This window comes from Sinocyclocheilus anshuiensis, unplaced genomic scaffold (assembly GCF_001515605.1).
Source record: "Sinocyclocheilus anshuiensis isolate Anshui unplaced genomic scaffold, SAMN03320099.WGS_v1.1 scaffold210, whole genome shotgun sequence".
NCBI lineage: Eukaryota > Metazoa > Chordata > Actinopteri > Cypriniformes > Cyprinidae > Sinocyclocheilus > Sinocyclocheilus anshuiensis.
Window position 1 is genome coordinate 1,392,634 of NW_015547666.1, and position 17,763 is coordinate 1,410,396.

Genomic DNA, 17,763 nt, shown 5'->3' on the forward strand with positions numbered 1-17,763 from the left:
GTCCTTGCTGACCCAAGGAGTTTTTCTAAGCAGAGTTTGCGTTTTCTGCCCATGTTTTCCCCAGTTTCCCCCACAGTCTAAAAATGTGCAGTTGAACCCGGAGACTGCCCGGAGGTGTGAGTGTAAATGTATTCGTCTGTTAGCCTTGTGATGGGGTGGCCATCCTTCCACAGTGTTTACCTGCCTTCAGCCTAGATATACTGGGATACTCCCGCATTCTCCTGTATTTGTTTGTCCGTTTGTTTGTTCATGCATTCATTCATTTGGAGAGGAAATGAGCTTAATCGTCATGATAATATCACAATAAATAAATAAATAAATAATAAATAAATAAATCTTAATTCTTATAAAAAGGTTTCATAATACAGTTTAAATAAATTATCCATGACTAGAAAGTGATAGTCATGTAATTTTGGTCAAACCTTAAAGATTTTTTTTTTCTTCCTCAGTACATAGCAATACACATTTATTACCACTGTCTGGTTTGTATTCTAGAACTGGACAAGCAACATGGGCAGAATTGGCAACATACTGACTGATTTGTTGATGAACATCTCTACCATCTCGACCACTCCAACTGATGTTTCTAGCTTTAAATGGAAAAACCTGCCAGACACATTGTTTAGAGATACTAGGGCACAGGAAAACCCTATTGCTGAGAAAATATGAGATGTAAAAGACAACAAATGGCCAAACATGTTAAAGTTAGAAAGGTAAAAGGACAGACAATATGAAATGGTAAAGAATAGATTTTCACAATTACTTTTTGGAAATTCCAATTGTACCAAATTAGTGAAACATGTAAAGTGATTGCAAATAAATACAGAGTTCTGGCACGGAACTCTAGATGGCGCAGTCCGATAGGTATAACTCAATCTGACCTAATGACATCATTATCACATGGCACAGCTGATTGGTTCTCTCCTGTATCAGTAGCCAATGAGCTCGCTGCTCAACATTCAAATATATGACTAGTGCTTGCGTAGCAGTTGCAGCTTGCTTCAGAACAGTGAAATCAACATCTAAGATAAGTGAATGCTCTTCTAATCCATCGCTGTGTATGTTGCGTGGTCTACCTAATTGAATTAAAAAATGAGCAGCCATAATCAAGTTTAGACTAAGTGTCATCTTAGCAGTTTGCATTGTATGCGGGAGCGAATGTTAAGCATATTAGCAGCAGCATTTAGCATCTGTGTTTATACAGCTGGAGCAAAACGCAGTTTAGAACATATGTAATCGCTCTGAGGACACGCCGATAGTAATGGACATGAAACAGGTTAAATGAAATAAGCATTCTTGTGTATGCATTTCAATGGGGGTTCGCCATATACATCGGCGATTATCCCAGCGTTCACATTCGTTATTTCTAAGGTCGATGTTTTCATTGTGTTATCGCAGTCATATATCAATGACAGTGTTGCGGGAGACACTGAAGATCACTATCTACGGCTGTAACAGTTGATTCCGAGTGAAATGCATTATGGGTAGTGTAATTCGGAGAAATGTGCTCGTGCGACGTGTGCTCTCGCTGCGCTGTGTAATTCAGAAAACGGAGAAGGAACATTAATATTCTGCTTTTATTCAGTTAATTCAGGTCAGTCCACCAGGGGTTTTTGTGCACAGTAATTTTGACAACTTTTATCTGCACGAGAGAGTAAAATGGCATGCATCGGCTAAACTTTGTCCGTCTCATTATTGCACAAACATGAATTAACAAGCTGTTACGTTGCTGCTGGGACTGATGAAGTGGAGAAAGTAACAGCAGTTATCAAATGACTAAATTATAATATTTGCCCAGGTGGGTGCTGGGGTCTTATCTATCGGATTGCAACGTACATTATATCCATTTTGTTAATTAATCATTACACATAGTGCACATCTAATTAGAGTTAAGCCAGTCGGCGTGGTAGCCCAGGCTCACATAGTCATAGGCCAGTAGTGTTAAGCCGGTCGGCGTGGTTGCCAAGGCTCACATAGTCATAGGCCACTAACGTTAAGCCGGTCGGTGTGGTAGCCCAGGCACACATATATATAGTAATACATGCGGTTCACATGGCTCTTCGGAGCAGCAGAAGTAGATATGTCTTGGCGATAGATCTGCCTGATGGGGGTGTTTTGTTCTTGTTTTGGCTTGTATTGTCCCTTCTATAGTCTCCTGCTTTGTGTGGGGTTATTTCATGTATGCTATATTTGCAGCAGCAATATTTCTTACATGCTCACAGCAGCATGTTGTGGATGTATTGGCAGTAGCAATCTCGGTCCTTGCTCTGCCTCAGCAGCAGCAGCAGCAGCGTAGCAGATCTATTCCACCAAGACCAAATACATTAACATTGTCATGTACATTGCCATGCCAATCCCTCCGAGAGTTGTCATGAGATAAATGCTATTCATAAATGTCAGATAATTTACCATGTTACTCTTGTACATTGCCATAAGTGTGTTTGTCAGATTAGTTAACTGTTGTAAGACAACAGTCAGAGACACATTCCTCTAACTGATGCTGGTGACAGAAGTGACCTGTTCCTTTGAGCATGTAGAAGGGAAGAGAGTGGCCTGATCACCTGACCTTTTCAAGGTATTTTTTGAAGAGATTATGGAAGAGTGCTTGCATTCAATGAGTCTATGTAATAAAATGGTTTCATATGATTAAGAGGGGGAATGAAGAATCTAAGGATCGTTAAATGCAACCTGTGTGTTTTTGCTTCATGAAAGCAACCATACATTTGTGTTGTGCTTTATATTCTTTCTTCATTTTTTTTCATTCATTCATTTATAATAATTTAATTATTCGATTTAGTCATGTAATCATTTAAAATAATAATTTAAGGCATTTACATACTCTTTTTATTGATTTATTCATTGATTATGTCATGAGTAGGTGGCTGTAATGAAGCACATGATGAAGGAGATACTCAGAAAGTCCTTTAATCTAATAATAAACACAATTAACAGGAAAATAACGAGGAGCGACACAACCACGTACACATCAACATTAAACAATACAGGACAAAGAACTCACTGAAACTGAGTGGTTAAGTACAAAGGGCAAACAAAGGACCTACCAAGTTAATGAACAAGGTAACAGGGGATGGAACAAATTAAACACACAGGAAAACTAGGTCTAACTAAGGAAAACAGCAACTGAACAACTGAAAACTAAAACAAAACAGAACATAACCATAAGTCACCTTTCTTAAGCTTACTGGAAGCCGAACCCTGGAGTAGTGGTAGGTCACGGGCAGCTGACCAGGGCGGTGCCAACAGGCTAAGGATCCTGCAGGGTGGCCCCGGCAATACAGGGAGCCAGGGAGGTGCGGTGGCTCAGGGAGCAGGGGAGGTGCCGGTAGTGGATGAGCCAGGGAAGTGCCAGCAGTGAAGGGAGGCTTGAGTGGGCTCCTGACATAGCTCTGGAATTACGTTCTCTGAAGCAGGCTCTGGAAATTACTCTGTCTGGAGTGGATCCCGGGATTGTGCTCTCTGGAGCGGATTCGGGGATTGCGCTCTCTGGAACGGATTCTGGAATTCTGCTTTCTAAAGCAGATTCAGGGATTGCGCTCTCGGAAATGGATTCGGGAATTGTGCTCTCTGGAGCAGATTTGGGGATTGCGCTCTCTGGAACGGATTCGGGAATTGCTCTCTCTGGAGTGGATTCGGGGGTTGCTCTCTCTGGAACGGATTTGGGGATTGTGCTCTCTGGAGCAGATTCAGGGATTGCGCTCTCTGGAACGGATTCAGGAATTGCTGTCTCTGGAGTGGATTCGGGGGTTTCTCTCTCTGGAACGGATTTGGGGATTGTGCTCTCTGGAGCAGATTTGGGGATTGCGCTCTTTGGAACGGATTCGGTGATTGCGCTCTCTGGAGCGACAAGTCCTCTGCACAATCTGACCTGTGTTCCAGCCTGGAATTAAACTATTATGCATACCACTGCATAGTTTTTCAATTATACAACAATAGACAGAATCTTAGACATCGAATAAGTGATTTATTTGAGCACTAGAAAAATACAATAAGAATAATTTTTGAGTAATAAAAAGAAATAAGAAAAAAGATATTAACTATGTACACATTCACACTGATAGCTGCTCATACAGACAGTAATCACACGCTGATGTGCGGTCATACAGATGGTAATCATGCAGATACAGCCACATTCCCCACAAAACACACACACATATGTGAAAAAGGTTGAAGAAAAAAAAATAATAATTATTTGTGCAAAAAGCCGATCGCTAAGTTATGCCCCCAACAGATGACAGGAGCGTCATGAGCCGTCACGCGAGAGCGCCAGAATTCAAATAAACAATATTCCGCGTATCTTTTACTTTTTTTTTAGTGGATGGTCTCATTCTGTTTGTGACACTGTATGCTACAAAACCATATTGCTTTTTACTACCAAGATGCAGTTTTTTGAGCGTACGTTATTCCATAACTGATACAAACAATAACTGTCCCCAAAGAAATGAGATGTGAACAAAGGAATTACCATCCATATTACAACGTTATTGTTTCGTTGGACTAAAAGTGCTCTATGGGATGTTGTTCAGTGGACCCTTACCTTTCTAACTAAACCGGGATTTACAGCAGTGGATGTGTTTATGACTCGTTAATACGATGAATCTGGTACGTACTGCGTTTTGATTATGCATGTTTTGATGTGTACTGCTTACACAAATTTAGCAAATACATTCTTTATAAGCTTTCCATTGAAAAACAGCGATCTATCGTCGATGCTTGAGACTTAGACATTTAGAATGATATATAGTTTGTCGAGATTAATTATGTCCCTTTTCATTTAATCTATTTGTAAACATTGACGTGCAAACAAAGAGCATTCAGTGCGCCGGCGTCCAGGTGTGGGTTAACAGGTTAATGAACCGACTTTAGCTGGAAAAATGACTCTTTGTTATTGTCCTCTTGCATTATTGAAACTATGTTCCTGTTGACACTGTAAAGCTGCTTTGACACAATCAATATTGTATAAAGTGCTATATAAATAAATGTGACTTGACTTGATATGGAGCGGACTCGGGGATTGCGCTTTCTGGAGCGGATTCATGGATTGCGCTTTCCATATCCAAATAACTTTCCAAGCTGAAGGAAGAGTCACCTACTGGCATCCAAGGGGCTATGTATAGGTCCAGCCCACACCAAAAGAGATCCATCAACTAGTGGTCAGTCAAGATTGAAAGTTGGCTATATTGCAAATATTCCTTCAGATAGAATTTGATTGTCCATCCATTTTGAATGATGGAGCACAGTATATCGTCTGCTGAGCCCATTTTAGATATTCTTGTTTGGTCCTGTATTCTGTGATAGGTAGGTGGCTGTAATGAAGTACACGATGGAGGAAATACTCAGACAGGCTTTACTCAGTCAACTTCCCAGCTGATAGAAAACTGTTAATACAGTTTTGGGTACAAGAAAAAACACTGGTTTTGCGTACCAAACAAGACTTGCTGTGAACAGGTTTTGGGTATTAGACAACTTTACAGAGTTATTCTATTACCAGAAAAAAAAAAAATATATATATATACAGTATATATGTAACGGAAGAGGTCTGACACAACAGGTTAGTATATCAATCAAGTTTATTTGGTCACAGAGAGTACGGGTGTAGGATCCAGGTGATGACACGGTGAGTGTATAGTTCGTAGAACAGTTTAAAGGATATGATGAGTGGAATGATCAGAGTCCTTTCCTTTACAGGAGCTGGAATGCACACGGAGGAGCACACACCTCAGCGATCCAGGAACTAGGAGGAACAGGAGACACTAGGAGGAATACAGGAGGTAAGTAATGCAGAAAGTATTCAAATGGAAGCAGTCGTAAAGTCAGAGAGTCCTCTATGTGTGTACGAGACCAGACAGTGAGGGTGTCTGAGGTGTGTGCTTTTATGCAGGCTGGTTGATGAGGTGCTTGATTGGTGACAGGTGCAGGTGCTCAGTACTCAGGTGATAGAGATCGTTGTGATTGGGTGGTGGTGGAGCCTGGCCGATCTGTTACAATATATATATATATCAGCAGTGGCGAACTCCGGTCCTGGAGAGCTGCAGCCCTGCAGAGTTCAGCTCCAACCCTAATTAAAAATCACCTGCCTGCAGCTTCCTAGTAACCCTTCAGACCTTGATTAGATCGTTCAGGTGCTCCAACCCTAATTAAAACTCACCTGCCTGTAGCTTTCTAGTAACCCTTCAGACTTTGATTAGCTTGTTCAGGTGTGTTTGATTAGGGTTGAAGCAAAACTCTGCAGGGCTGCGGCTCAACAGGACTGACGTTCGCCACCCCTGATATATATGTATTTTCTGACAGGATCTGGTGTCAGGGGCGGCATCTAATATCTCTGCCATGGAGGCATGATCTAACACTTTCTCTTTCTTCTTTTCTATTATAAGTGAAATGTGACCTGGAGATCTTTCTATGATTCGCCCTGATTTCCTTTCTTTCTCAGAGTGAACCCTGAACGCATTGTGGGCTTTCAACAGCTGTCTTTTAATTCAGTATGTTGTGTGTGCATAATTACCGTGTTGTATTGATGAATTCCACTCGTAAAGGAATTATTTTTAGCTGACAGCAGCTCTTCAGCAGTGCTGAGGGAAGCAGATCACCTTGTGTTCAGCAGATGGAGTTGTTATAATGGTAGATGTACATGTACTTCTGTCTGAACTGATAATATTAATTTGAGTCAAATTTCATTTTGTCTGCTTCATGTCTTCATTATGAGCTCTATACATCAGGAGAACAAACAATATCATTATGCAGGTCAAATAGCTGAGCTATTGTGTTATGCAAATGAGCATGGTTCAGAAATTGATGTGAAGTCTAATTTAATCCATGTGCATTTCAAATACGCAGTTATTTTTTATAAATTATATAAAAAAAAAACTTGTATTACTGTACAATGCATAGACATAAATATGTACATCATACTAGGAACCCACACTGATGGCAATATATGGGATTTTGGACTACTTTTGGGCGATTAATCAATTTTTAGTTATTTATTTTTAATTTCAGGTATGGTTTAGGCTTCCAATGATGATGAAGTTTAAATGTGTTTTTTTTTCTTGCTGTTTTAATAAAAATGCATGCTTTCCAAAGTTAATGAGTAATTATGCAATGTCTCTATACCAGCACAGCTATATTACATGTAAATGTGATTATATATTATCTATTATACAAGAAAACGTCTCAGGTTACTTATGTAACCATGGTTCCCTGAGTAGGGAACAAGACACTGCGTCCTCTAGGGGTCGCTATGGGGGAACGCCTCGTCGTGACCCGTGTCTGAAGCATACATTGAAAAAACACCAACAACACGTTGGCCGGCGACAGCCCATGACATGACTACCGGTGCGATTATAGTATAAATAGGCGCCGGGAGAACATGTCATTCACTTCTTCGTCTGAAGCTTGCGTTCGAAGCATGGCAGGAAGCCTAGAGGACGCAGTGTCTCGTTCCCTACTCAGGGAACCATGGTTACATAAGTAACCTGAGACGTTCCCTTTCAAGGGAACTTCGAACTGCGTCCTCTATGGGTCGTGTTTGCCTCTTTAAGAAGAATCGCTTTATCTACTCCGCTTTGGAAAAAAAGCGTCTGCAAAATGACTAAATGTAAATGTAAATATATATATATAGAATGGATCATACTCACCCACCAAGGTCCCCGCGCCGGAGCCCCGTTCAAGAGGCGACTCAAAGAAGCCTCTAGTCCAGACCATCAGCAAGGTGGTCACTATGAAGCCACGTCCTCAGACATCTCCTGCTCTTACCGGGCCGAACCCAGCAGAGCACCGGCTCCCGGATCAAACGATGTTAAAGAAATAACATCATCCTCCAGCATCATCCTGAGCCGCGGGAAGCAGATGGCTGCCCTCCTTTCCTCGAAAAGAGAGACAAACGAGAGCGGAGCTTTTCATTAAAATACGCTCACAATGAATGCAGATTGCTCCCTCAAGGACATCGCGTGCGTGCTTTTTGCCCAAACAAACAACGCAGAGATCGTGTGTGTCATCAGGTGTCAAATAACGACGACGCGGATGCACACACCCTCTAAACGCTTTGCCACGGAAATGCCACGGAAATGCACGCTTCAAACAAAATGGTCAGTGAAGACGAAGAAGAGAATGACATGTTCTCCCGCCGCCTATTTATACTATAATTGCACCGGTAGTGATGTCATCGGCTGTCGCCGGCCAACGTGTTGTTGGTGTTTTTTCAATGTATGCTTCAGACACGGGTCACGACGAGGCGTTCCCCCATAGCGACCCCTAGAGGACGCAGTTCGACGTTCCCTTGAAAGGGAACACACATTTTCTATATTGATTTTATTTATTTATTTTTATTTATTTATTTCCACAGGCGTTTTACCTTATTCTGAATTATGCATTGCATTATGGTGTGTAAAAAAACAAAAAAAACATGGTAAAATACTGTATACCACATAATATCCTGGCAGAAAATTACCATTATCTTTTCTGTTTGTTCGTTTGTTTATTTACTTATTTATTTGTATTTATTTATTTATTTATCTATCTATCAGTTGCATTATATTTAAAGTAATTCAAAATATCCAATTAAAATGCATTAATGTTTCAAAAGTTAATCAGTTTAATAATTGACCAAAATAAGTGTGTTATTATTTGTAATTTTTTTTTTGACATTTTAGACACTGAACATATAATGTCAGGAGTGAGGCCGTGCCTGTATCAGTTCTCCATTTATACTTTTTTTGTCCTATGCAGTAAAGTAGGCAGTGAGCCGTTGATTGTTTATACTCAGGCCGGTTTTACACTGGCGCTGGCCTGTGTGTGCGTGTCAGGATGGACCGCCACGTCCTCCGCCCTCACAGTCCCAGCATCCTCAGGGGCAGAAGACTTCAAGCCCTATCTCGATTAGCTTATTTTGATGTTTTTATCCTTCCGTGATTGGGAGCCATTCTCGACAGCCAAAACAGACAGGTTTGCGAAGGCGTCTAGTGCATTTTTAGCCCCTCTCAGAGGACTTGGCTTCAATAAAACATCACCCCACCGTCTCCTCTGACTGGCCAGAAAGCTGCATGCATCTCCAGCGAGCCCTGCCTCTCCCTGTAACATTACGCTCATGTGAACGACTCAGTCGAGCTCTAAGTGAAGGTTTGCACGCAAACATGGCTACTACTGAAGTTACCTCAGGCGAAAGTGCCTCCATCATCGACGAAATTAAACATTACGCCATGCCTCTGGCGATTAACTCCGCATCTGATTCGACTGCGCTGCATGTTTTTTTAATGAGGTGCGATCGTTCTTTTATACCCCGGCTCCCAGAGCAAGGCAAGCCTGTCGTTCTTGCTGAAGGGGGAATGGGCAGGAGATGTGAATGGAATGGATTGTTGGTACAGCGCTAGATTTCTGTTGGTGAAGCAAAGCAATGAAAACAGACTTTGCTGGCAGACACGACATGCGCACTGAGACTTCCCTCTAGTGACTCTCTATCTTTTATTAACCAAGGCTGCAAATAGAAGACAGATTACTCAAACAAACCAAAAACACTCCGCATTTTGCATCCCTCTATGAATGCTGAGTAATAGTCATACTGTACCCTGATTTCTGTATACCACTTGATATTACCAAAGAGCTATTCTTTGCAAGAAAATTAAAAGGTTACATCTTTGTACACTAATAAAGATTTACACAAAAATAAAACCTTAACATTTAACATGTTAACCTTAACATTTATGCAGTTTTTAATTATAGAAAATGTTCTGTGGAAAAGGGTTCTTTAGATTTTTAAAATATTCTTCACACACATTTTTTTTTTCTTTTTCTAAGAACTGTTTACTAAAAAGTTCTTTGAGGACCCTACATTTTTTCTGGGAACATATTTGGAGAAATGTAGCCTTACATCACTTGCTCACCAATCCTTTGCAGTGAATGGGTGCCGTCAGAATGAGAGTCCAAACAGCTGATAAAAACATCACAATAATCCACAAGTAATCCACACTACTCCAGTCCATCAGTTAACATCTTGTGAAGTAAAAAGCTTCATGTTTGTAAGATATTAAATAGATCATTGAGGTGTTTTAACTTTAAACTAATGTCTGGCCAAAATATGAGTCCATAATCCATAGTAACGCTTCCTCCAGTGAAAAAGTCCATCTCCTGTTGTCCTCTCACATCAAAATCCACCGATATGTAGAAAACTTTTTTTCGCTTGTAAACTATGCTTGATCTGTGCATATTTCTCTCCTGATTCAGCAGAAAATCAGTATTATGGAAGCAACAGTTAAAAACAGCTTGATGGATTTGTTTCTTACAAACACGCAGCTTTTCACTTCATTACTTGTGGATTATTGTGATGTTTTTATCAGCTGTTTGGACTCTCATTCTGACGGCACCCATTCACTGCAGAGGATCCATTGGTGAGTATGTGCAAATGCTACATTTCTCCAAATCAGATGAAGAAACAAACTCATCTACATCTTGGATGACCTGAGGGTGAGGACGTTTTTAGCACATTTGATTTTAGGACATTTTAGGGTGCAATATTTATTTAACTACAGTACTATGTACTAATATTAAATACCTATAAAACAAATAATTTTCTTTGTTATAAGACTAAGGTCTAAAGGATGGCTTACGCTTATGGGTAGAGCTAACAGCTTAAATACATGTGTTCATTAAATGCAAGTACTTTAAATGTAATTATAATGCACCAGAATGTGTACTGTACATAATATGCATACTGTATCAAATGGTTAGCAATGTATATATGAAATCAGATTAAATGAAAGCTATTTTAAAGAAGATAAGGACTAAAAACCTTACCTTACCGTGACAGTTTCCTCATGAGAAAGATCTCCACATCATTTCAGTACAGTCAATAGTGATAAACTCAAATCAGAGGACGACAGCTAATTAAATGCCGACTGAGAAACAATCAATACTGAGAAAACAGTTGGACTTCCTTTAGATGAAATGAGCTGCCTTCAAATCTGATAAAGATTTATTTATTTTTTTTAAGAGAGGAGAAATGCTGATTGTGCTAGTTTTCTGTCAGATTTGAATTTGCAGACGTTGTATGATCTATATCAGCAGTTATGGCTAACCTTGACGCCTCTTATTCACCAGAGACAAATATCTATTGATGTAATACTTCCTACTGCAGGAAAATACAGTCAAATACAGTTGTTCTGATAACATCTGCTGTGTAGTTATATAATAGGCTTTATTTATTTTTTTTATTTTTTTTCATTGTGCTGCCTGTGCAAATAGGATCTGTGTAACAATCATGTACTACTGTGGATTTGCAGTTGTGGAATTAGGAAGCAGCTTACTGAACTTTTATTTCTCAGTATTCTAATTTGTTTTTAGATTATTATTTCTGTATTAATACGTTTCACATTTGTTAAGAGCTTTATGAGTTATGAGACAAAACACAATTCTTCATCTGTTATTTCTGTGCATAATTTACGTTCTAAAATTTACATTCCAGAAAATATAGATCTATTGTAATAATTGGCAACACTTTATTTTACAGCGTGCTTGTTATACATGTCACATATTAAAGTAATAACACTAAATTGTGCATAATCACATGCAACTAACCCTAAACCAAACCCTAACCCCATGATAAGTTACCTGCGTGTTGTTAATTAATATTACTAGTAATGAATTGCATAAAAACACTGTAACAAGGACACCTTAAAATAAAGTGCAACCTAATACTTTAGACAGCACTAAGGAAAAGCCAATTGCAAGTGATTGTGGTAGCTATTAATGCCTAATTAATGTGTAATTACATTGTATCAGTTATTTGGACACTATATGATCAATATTTGAGTTTGCATAATTTTACTACCTTTTAAATCTTTTAGCTGTTATGTAAAGTGTTACACATGCTTTGTTAGTGAAACCTTCCGCTTACATTCTTTCTGAAAACAAACAACCATTGCATTAACAATACACTTCCACTTCATTTAATAACAACACAGTAAAAAAGATTCATCTTTAGCTGCTCCTCAAGTAAGCTTTTCTACTAAAACCCTACGTAGAAATACAAATTCACATGATTTCATACTTCTTAACCGTATGATTCTGTATCTCAGCTCTGTTTATTGTTTCTGATTTGCACTCACAGTACATTTTCCGTACAACAATATGAAATATTCACACTGAGGTTATCGCAGCAGCGTTTATGAAATTTTAAAGACTGTTGTCTGTTGAAGGTGTACTCTAAAAAACCTGGGCGAAGCAGTCCGTGTTTATGGAGAACGTCTTCAAAGACATCAAACGAATGATTGCAACAATTATCCGGCGATTTTAAAATAATAATCCATTACACCAGCACAATAAACAACAATCTATTTCAAACTAAATAATTTCTCCCGAGGATTATCCCACTGATCAAAAGAAAGAAAGAAAAAAAAAAACATTAATTTAAAAGATGTGTCAGGCATTCAAGCATGTTTTATCTCTTGTTCTCAGGTCACAAAAGGTATCAAATATTTATTTCTATATTTGTTTATTTGATAGAAAAGAACACCCCTAGACTCAGCAGAAAATGCATTTGAAATACATTTATTTTGTGCTATGTATACTACAAATACATTTACATATTTATATGATTAATAAAAAATACCTTACAATTGTATTGTTGGTAAACTACTTAAAGTCTGCTAAAGTGGAACAACTAATTTTGTGCTTTAAATGTAAAATTAAATTTAAATAAAATTGGACTTTAAATGCGTGCTGATGTCCAACTAAATGTATACTTAAACATATTTGTGCTAAAGTGCTCAAGTGGAAAATTTGCAAGTTTACTTCAGGTACACTTTGAATATCCTGCATTTAAAGACTAATATTATTCAAAGATCATACATTCCTTATTAATAGTAATATTAAAACACATTTTAGGCATACTATTTAGAAATGTGCATTGTGTCATAAATAAATACTCCAAATAAAGTTTAATTATAATTTATATCAGTAAGCCATAAGTGATATGTCAACAAATATGTTAATGAATTGTAAGTATACTTAGTATGAAAAAAAGTATTTTAAATAAATTATTGCATATATTGTTTTTCTTTCTTTCTTTTTTTTACTGGATACAATTTGTTTGAAAACAAAGGAGGGGGCATAAAATACATAATACTTTGATTTTTTTTTTTTACTTATTTAAATTTATATTTTTAGTAAATTAATGATGTATATATTGGACTGGCTCACTCACTTTCCACCAGCGCCAATTTCCGACACCAAATTATCTAAAAATTGGATGGCCAAAACTAATCTCACAAACATCTAGAGTATATTCAAAAACCCATTTGTCTTTATTAAATAAAAAGGATTTCTCTATGATATGTTTTTTATTCTGTTATGACATCCCATCCTTTGCCTGAACATTCAACTCTACTGAAGAGATGAGATTTTTTGGATGGGTTTTGTCATTGCGGTTAGCAGTTTCCTGCCCCCCACCCCTGAGTCCCGAGCAAAAGGTGGCAGTTACGAGCAGCAGGCGATTTTGTCGATGGTCACGTCTGTCTCGCTCGCAGTCAGTGTCCTCTGCCCTCAGCCGTTGGCACGATTGTGTCTCCCCGGCTAGTCCTGTCAATCAGCAGCCAGAGGCAGATGGCCAGGCCTGTGGATAGAGGCAACCAGCGGCCTGTGAGCAGCCCCACAGCTATCACCACCCTAATGGAAAGCAGAGGAGGATGGAGACATGCAATGCTGATAATGCCATGATCTCAACAGTCTGCAAACATTCCCACATCTGACATGCTCTGAAAGGAGCCTGAAGCCTTTCATTGACACCAGACGAGCATGTAGCGCTGCCAGGATGCGTGATGGGAACTATGGCACCCTACAACATCATTTGTTCGTTTGGTTACCACACTGTTATTCAGCCTAGCACACCATTCTCAGATTTTGGACATCAGTTCTATCAATAAATGATGAAATTTATTCATAAATACAATCCAGATTGGACTAATAAAGTCATGAATTGATCTGAATTTATCAGCAAAACTGAACAAGTGGGAAACACATGCAGTAAATACATATCGATGTTTCATGGCTATATTAAAAGGAAAAATAACGTTTATTAAACATCATGACTACTATATTGTAGGCTTATAATGAATAATTTGTATCATCTGTAGAAATTATTAATAATTTGTTTAAATGTAGAGGGGAATTATGGTGTATAAAGTGTGAACTTATGTATTATGCAATATTGTAGTCATAAAAATTGTTCTTGTCTAGTGTTTTGAAAACACTTCATTCATTTTCTAATTAGTCAGGGTCTTGAATGTATGGTGTCTACAAGTGAAGTTAATCAAATTAATAAGTTTTTAAAAAGTAAATTATCGTTAAAGTATTTAAAAATACCTTCTTTATCATTTAATGAAGTTGGATTACATTAATTTTGACAGGTAAAGTGGCAGCTGCTCTCAGTGGACACTCAGTCTAAAAACTCACTTGAATTGAGGTTTATGAAAAAGACAATTTAGAATACGTCTTGGGGGAAATAATTGAAATTTGAAGGAAAATGTTGTGAAATGTATTTTATTTTTTTAATAATTCCAATCAAATGCATTGCATATGTGTACAAAACCAACATGTTTGCATGACTGTCTCTAAAATCAATAAACACTATGTTTTACATGCTCTGCATTATTACAGCCTTGAGAAACAAAATAATATGATAACTGCATCAAATAGATCACGAGTTAAATAAATCACCAATTAAATTTAGGAAGATTTAAGTACAGTGTTATTTGCTTAACTTTTTTCAACATTTTTCTTTTTGTTCATGCTAAGAATTAATTTGTTATGCCTTTCACAGGCCTTTTGGAGAGGGTTTCCCTCCCCTTGAACTCAAAAAAGAAATGCTATCTACATTTAAATCGACGACTGTGGAAGTTTTTTAAAGACTTTTGAATATTTACATTACATTTGCATGCCAGTGTGGTTAATGGCATTAAGCCATTTCTCTAGATGAATTCAGCACTTCTGTACCTCTCTGAAGATCCTGTAGATTTCCAATCTTTAGATCTATAATTATCTTCCAACTGCAAAACCAGAGAATACATCGTGCTCACAAGCAGAATTAATTGATTAAAACTGGATATCTCTTTGCGGCCTAATGAATATATTACTGGGAAGGAAGCTTGGTGAGATGCTAAATACATAAAAAAATGGTAAAAAAAACAAAAAAACTTGTCATTCCCTGAAATTTTCCACTCAGCTGCATCAAACACATGTGAACCAGCTAATGAGGGTGTTCGGGATTACTTGAAAATCACAGGCAGGTGTGTTGAAGCATGGTTGGAACTGAAGTCTGGAAGGTAGGACTCCAAGAGCACTACCCTTGCTCCAGGGGAAAATGGAAAAACAGTCACACACTTTTGACAATTAAACAGACACTCGAGAGCATGTAAACTAAATATCCATGAGCAGAAATGCCTACTCTGCTTCTTTGTCTGAAAAGCAATCTGTATTTTCATTCTGGCTAGAAGGTAGTTGTACATCCTTCCATCCATCTTCCAAACCACCTGTCCTATTCAGGGTTGTGGGCATCTGCCGCCTATCTCAACATCTCAGGCCATAGGCAGGGAAAAACACTGGATGCACCCTGAGCTGGATATCTTTGGATTGTGAGGGAAAACTAAACACGTGGTCCACAGAAACAAAGGGAGAACATGCAAACTCTATGCAGAAAAGCCTCCCGGTTCGGCCAGGACTCAAACTAAGGTCCATTTCAGGTGACAGTACTACCCACTGACCCACCATGCTGGCCTAATTATATTTAAATAATAGGGGCTTTCGAATGTAGTTCTAGGAACTAGTCAGCAGGGTGTTTCCTAGAGGGCCAATTTGTCCCTTGGGCCGTTTTCCTGGTTGCATTCACACCGGCAGTGGGAACTCTGAAGCGGTCGACAGCAAGGTCTTTATTCACTGTACTTACAAAACGTCAGCAACCGATAAATGGGGGACACCGTGATCGGAGCTGTTTTTGTTGTGTCATGGGTATCGTGATAACGGAGATGGAATGTAAATGCACAATTTACGCAACTGAAAGAGCATGAAAATCTGGCTAAATCTCCTATGACAACTTGCAGTGTTACATATCATGGAGGCTGAGAAAAGAACAACGCTGCAGACAACAGGTAGCTAAATGTCATTATCTATGTTTTTCTTGTTGATGGAGTAAATATTTCTACACAGCTTTTTAAAAATGCCGGGTAGCCGGTGTTTTGTATGTGTTTGGCCAATCAGCGTACACTTACATCATTGGTAGTTCCTATAGAACTATTTTAGACCCTACTCTGAAATAGCAGGCGATTTAGTTCCCCCAAACAGAGTTCCCAGAAGTAAATATGTTTGTAGTTCCTGTGGCGCGAACACACCAAAAACGGGAACTTCCGCCAATAGTTCTAGGAACTATGAAAAGGTTCCTCCGCTGTGAAAGCCCCTTATAATTAAACAAATTTTGGTCCATTTTGGTCAGGTGGTCTCTTCCTGTGGGGAAGTTCCTCATCAGAATCAGCTGGCCCAAAGTGGACCAGGGACCGGTTGCATAAACTGTTTAGACTAGTCTTAAAATGTTAGTCACCTACTTTTTTCTCTTCAAGACGGCTCATAACTTTTTTAATTCAGTTATGAAAAGGTAGATTGTTCTTATTTGTACTGGAAAAGTAAGACTGATTACCCCTTGGCAACTGCTAGTTGGTCAAACTAGTTCTTAAAGTCCCCATTAAATCAAAATGAAAGTTTTTTGGGTGTTAGTATCAATATGTTAGTCTTAAGGTTATCTATAAGGCAGTGTGCTCCAAAACAGTGACAAAATTCGCATTTAGAAGATATAAGCATTCAAAGCTTGCAGTTCGTCACTTCCGCCAAAACGGCTCAATGATTCTTTTGACGTCACATCGTACTTCAGCTTCTCATCAAACTTTCTGTCCAATCAAATGCTCTCTAGAATCCGAAGCGCCGCGAAGCGATTTAGGAAAAAAAGAAGTCTGGTTTTGCGCTGTGTCACGCTAACCACCCACTGCGCGAGTCGGCTCAGACCACAAAATGTATCGGAGCTATTTGAATTCTACACAGAATGCTATATTTTATAGCAATATGGATGGGATTGTGTTTTGCATTCTCTGTCAAATGCGGCTCAACGGCGCTGAACGGCTCTGAATGGCTCTAGCCCAAGCTGTGATATAAACGAACGCTATTGGCTATTTTAAAAAAGGGCGGGGCTGCTTGATATGTCCCGCCCTGTCTTCCTGTTTCAATTAAAATGACGTCAACACATAGAGTAACGCTGCGTGTTTCTAACATAGACTGTATAAAAACATGGAATGCTATATTTTATAGCAATATGGATGAGATTGTGGCTGGCATATCCTGTCAAATGTGGCTTTACGGAGCTCAACGGCTCTAGCCCAAACTGTGATATAAACAAACGCTATTGGCTATTTTAAAAAGGGGCAGGGCTGCTTGATATTTCCCGCCCTGTCTTCCTGTTTCAGTTAAAATGACGTCAACACATAGAGTAATGCTGCATGTTTCTAAGCATTTCAGGCGACCTTTAAGTAAAGATCATGTTCCATGAAGATATTTTGTAAATTTTCTACCGTAAATATATCAAAACTTAAGGACTTCATCTGGACAACTTTAAAGGGGTCATATGACATTGCTAAAAAGAACATTATGATGTGTATTTGGTGTAATGCAATGTGTTTATGCGGTTTAAGGTTAAAAAAACACATTATTTTCCACATACTG

The 17,763-nt window shown here is 38.6% G+C and overlaps 1 long non-coding RNA gene across 1 annotated transcript in view; it reads left to right on the top strand.

Annotated features, from left to right (window-relative positions):
* Positions 1-1,499: 1,499 nt before the first annotated feature.
* Positions 1,500-17,763, top strand: part of LOC107702576 (uncharacterized) — a 19,949-nt gene continuing 3,685 nt past the window's right edge. The window contains exon 1 of the long non-coding RNA XR_001635777.1: positions 1,500-1,615. This is a non-coding gene — a long non-coding RNA (uncharacterized LOC107702576). The remainder of the gene's footprint in view (positions 1,616-17,763) is intronic.